Below are 5,173 nucleotides of genomic sequence, written 5' to 3' on the forward strand. Positions count from 1 at the left end.
TCCCACCAAGAGCAATATCAACAAAAGGAAGTAAAAATGTTTACCTTTGTCTATTTTTGTTCTCCCTCAGGGACCATTGTTTTATTTTCATGAACCCAGAAGGATCCAGTATGGAAACTACAGTTTTAGTTCATGCTCTCATTTAGTGATGGATAGATAAAATATTAACCAGTTCAGCCAGGCAGCAATTTCCTCATTTGGTGAATAAACCAAACCAAGCAGGCTTCTAAGCTGCTCCCGGGCTGGGGTAAGAGGTACAACATAGCAGGCAGGGAGAGGGGTGGAGAGCAGTGTGTGGGGACTATCGGTGACTAGCATCCACTGATGGAGGAGGCCTCTGCTGCCTCCTTCTTCCCATCAGCTGTGTTTCACAGACCACGGAGAGTCCAGAAGACCACACAGACAGTCTTTCCATAGGCCAGTGAGTGAACTTGAATGGTGAACCACAGATTTAGTCTAATTAACCTTAAACGTGCTAAGACTAAACAGATTCACTTCCCTTGTGAATAAAAATAAGACTAACTTTTCTTTAATCATACATACAACAGTTATTGCCATCCAATGGAGAAAGTGACCAACTTTTCCTGTGCATTGTTCCGACCACATAATCAGTCCCTAATAACCCGCAGTGGTTCTTAACCTTTTTTATTTTAACCACTTAATCCTTTGAAAATATAATGAAAGTTCCATGCCCTCTCCTTACCCCTAAATCCACCTAAGCCTAAATGTACAAAGTTGTGCATCGAGTTTCAGAAATTCACTGACCTCTGTTAAAAACTCTTAAGGAGTAAAATCAATAAAGGGTATATTGGAAGTGGAACGCTTGAGAATAATGAGTGCGTTCTGAGTTTACTGTCTTTAAGTCAACTGAAAGAGAAATGATATTTTCTGCCTGCTGCTTGTGGTCCCTGCATACGTCCAGGACAGTGGCTTCAGGAAAACATTCTTGACGTTCTCAAAAGAGAAGGTGGAGATGGATAAGGACAAGAGTGAGAAGGTGGAAGAGAATCTTCATATTCAATGAGTTCAAGATATGAATGACCTTTAGTTTTCTTGTTGCCCGCAAGAGGAAAGCCCAAATCCATCCAAAAACATGAAAAGTGAGTACTGCTTTCAACTGATACAATCTCCTTAGCTAGTCTGCTAAAAGGCAGTGCCAGTGGCATAAGGCGACTAAGATAGAGGGTGAAAGTTTATTCCTTTCATAATTCCCTTCAGCTCGCCAAATAGATATATAATTCAAGAAAAATCTATGTGATGTTTTCACATAAAAAGAAAACAAAATCAGAAAATAATTCAGCTTGTGTATGGGTTTAGAGATGTGAGCCAGTCTCTCAGAATTCCCCAAATTTATGCAAAATAAGGATATAAAACTTCTTTATCCACCTCTCCTTAATCTGGTGCTCTGTATTATCTGATTTCCAGATTTGAGATGCTTTTGCCTCAAGGCAGTTTATCTTCTCATCTAACATAATTTAGTATTTACCACATCTAGGGTGTGCTTTTTCTTGACTATATCATTGTTACTCATCAAAATTAAATCCTTCTTCATGATCCCTAAACCAGGAAGGAGGAAACCACCACCCACAGAATCTAGTGGAGTTTTAAACAAAGGAAAAGCTGTCCACTCCAGACCTGTTGGATGAACTTTTCATGTACTTCCCTTTCCCCAACTGTGGGGGTGGGGGTGAATCTGGAAAACACCACTGGCATCATGCTCTACAAAGTTGGAGATAAAAGCAAAATGGGCAGCAGAAAGTAGAAATAGATAAAAAAACAACACACCCAGCCAGAAAAGCAGGACCTTGAAAACACACACTAAAGAGACCCAAAAAAAAATGAAGCAGGTATTGGAGAGCCAAGGTTAATGGGGAGAATTAAAATGGCACATTTCTTTTCTGAGCTTGACTTACTTAGGCATTAGCAATGGGTGCAGAGATACCTCCCTCAAGAATAATTGTACTAACAGGACCTTATAACTTAGTACATCGTATGTTTTATTTTTTGTAATAGTCACAATGACCTTATATTTTTTTATTTTATTTTATTTTATTTTTACGGTACGCGGGTCTCTCACTGTTGTGGCCTCTCCCGTTGTGGAGCACAGGCTCCGGACGTGCAGGCTCAGCGGCCATGGCTCACGGGCCCAGCCGCTCTGCGGCATGTGGGATCTTACCAGACCGGGGCACGAACCCGTGTCCCCTGCATCGGCACGCGGACTCTCAACCAGTGAGCCATCAGGAAAGCCCGACCCTATATTTTTGTATTATTTATTCCCATTTAACAAATGAGGAAACAGACTCAAAGAGATTAAGCAATCTGCAGATGGTCAGCCAGCAAGTAGGAGAGAGAATTAGGATTTGAACCTAAACAAGAACTCCAGAGATTCTGTGCCACCTCAAGGAAGTTTCTCTCCTGTGTCTGTGAGTCTCACAGACTTGGTTTTGAGCACATTTCCCTTCTTTCCCACACCCTCTCCTGCCTGAGAGGCTTTAGAAGGCTGGAGAAGAGGAATTTGATTCAGTGAGGGAGGGGGGACACCATAAACCAATAGAAGAACTAGTTCCTCCTCCTGTTAAAGCCTTGGGCTTTCCTCTGTAAAATCAGGGAATTTGCCTATACGGTCCCTACTGTCTGATGCTTTATTCTAAGAAGCACAGTGTTATGTGTAATAGGTGGAGAACTGTCCCTGGGAAACTCGACCACTTGTGCCAAACCTGAGACTTCGCAAAACTTCAAGAGAATGTGCACTTGCCCTTAAATGTAGTTAACTGAAAAGTGTCACTTGCATGGTTCTCATCAACTGAGAGGAGAAGAGCCTTAATTTTAATGGGTTTAATGAAGAAAGAGTCTAGAATTGGAGGTCACAGGGATGGTGTGTTTACCATCCGACTCCTATTCCCCCCACCTTCCAAGAATGAGAGGAAGTGCTTCCTGTGCTCCCCTCTCTCCTGACACCATTTCCTCTTACTTGGTTTCTTCATGACTCTTAGATCATTTGCAGCTGCTGACCCTTTACTGTGAAACAAGTGATGCGGTTGGAGTTGGAAACTTTTTTTGAAAGAACTAAAGCCCATCTGATTTGTTGGAAAGCAAAAACATCCAATTTAATGGCTATTACTTGAAAATATATGAAAAGAGAATTCATTTTCCCATTATTCATCCATTTAACAAATATTTACAGAGTACCTTCTATATTTCAAACACTTTTCTAGTTGCTGGGGAAATGTTAGTGGATAACGTGAATAGAAATGGCTACCCTGGGTTTGAGTTGTATAAATGTTATGAGGAAAAGAGTAGGGCAGGGTGATCAGGCTGTCAGGTGGGTGAGGCGATGAGCAGATTACAGCACTGGGGAGTCCAGGGAAGCCTCCCTGAGAGGTTGAGTTTGAACTAAGAAGTGAAAGATATAGGAACTGGCTAAATGGCTATGTGGGAGACTATTCCAGGCAAAGGGCCAGCTGGAGGTAACAGTTTGAGTTGGGAGCTTGGTTGTATACTTGAGGAATAGTAAGGAGGCCAGCGTGGCTGGTGCAGGGAAAGGAAACAATGAACAGGAAAGGAGGACAAAGAGTAAGGGGCTATATCAGGTGGGCTTTGTAGGTCATTATAAGGATTTCAGCTTTTATCCTGCATGGAGATCCATTGGAGTGTCTGCAGTAAATCAGTGACATGATCTGACTCTCTAGCTGCTGGGTGGAGGTGGGGCAGGGTGTGGGCATTGCGGGGGAAGAGTTTGTAGGGAAGGCAAAGATGACCAGTTAGAGGTTACTGTGGAAAGCCACAATGATAATTGTTTATACCAGGCCAGAGTGGTAATAGCAGAGGTGGTAACTAACTAGTGGTCAGATCCTGGGTATTTTAAAGTCAACACAAAATCCTGAGAGATTGGGTATGAGAGGTGAGAAAAAGAAAAGTCGTTGATGATGAAGATTTCAAATATAAGCTGTTGGAAGGATGGAGTCTCCACAAGCTTAGACACTTGAGGCAGCATTTGAACTACTGTTGCCAAATTATTTAGGTATGGTGCAATTCTTGCTTAATAGGAGTCTTCCAACTGCATCCTGAGTAGAGCTCCTTAATTACAACCATAGCTGCATGAAGTGGTGGCTATAGCTGGTAGTGCAAAGAAGACTGAGGCAGGAAGGAGGTGGAAGTGAGGGATAGTTTAAAATTTATTGTGTTCCAGTCACTGTACTAGGTTCTTTTTTAAAAAATAAAAATTATATATGTTTAAAGTGTACAGCATGATGATTTGATATACACACACATAGTAAAGTGATTACTAAGTCAAGCTAATTAATATATCATTGCCTACCATTTTTTTTTTGTGATGAGAACACTTGAAATCTACTCAGCAAATTTCCAGTATTCCATACAGTGTTATGAACTATAGTCACCATGCTGTACATTAGATCTCTAGACTCATCCATACTACAAAACTGCAACTTTGTACCCTTTAACCAACATCTCCCCATTTCCCCCACCCTCCCAACCCTGGTAACTACTGTTCTATTCTCTGCTTCTGTGTATTTAACTTTTTTGATTCCACACATAAATGAGATTATGCAGGTTGGGTTTTTTTTTTTGTTTTTTTTTTCTTTCTGTGTCTGACTTATTTCACTTAGCATAATGTCCTCCACATCCATCCATGTTGTTGCAAATGGCAAGATCTCCTTTCCTATGTCTGAATTATATGTGTGTATATATATATATATGTATATATATATATATATATATATGGAAATTTCTTTTTTTTCTTCCAGCTTTATTGAGATATAATTGATATATAACATTGTATAAGTTTAAGGTGTACAATGTATTGATTTGATCCACTCATCCATTGAATGCTTGGATCGTTTCCACATTTTGGTTGTTGTGAATAATGCTACAGTGAACATGGAGTGCAGATATCTCTTCTAGGTACTGATTTCAAGTTCTTAGGGTATATGTCCAGGAGTAGGATTCTTGGACCATATGGTAATTCTATTTTTAGTTTTACAAGCAACTTCCATACTATTTTCCATAGTGGCTACACCAATTTATATTCTTACCAGCAGTGTACAAGAGTTCCCCTTTCTCCACATCCTGGCCAACACTTATTATCTTTTATGTTTTTTCTTTTCTTTTCTTTCTTTTTTTTTTTTTTTTTTGTAATAGCCGTACTAACAGG

This window comes from Hyperoodon ampullatus, assembly GCF_949752795.1.
Source record: "Hyperoodon ampullatus genome assembly, chromosome: 1".
Lineage (NCBI taxonomy): Eukaryota > Metazoa > Chordata > Mammalia > Artiodactyla > Ziphiidae > Hyperoodon > Hyperoodon ampullatus.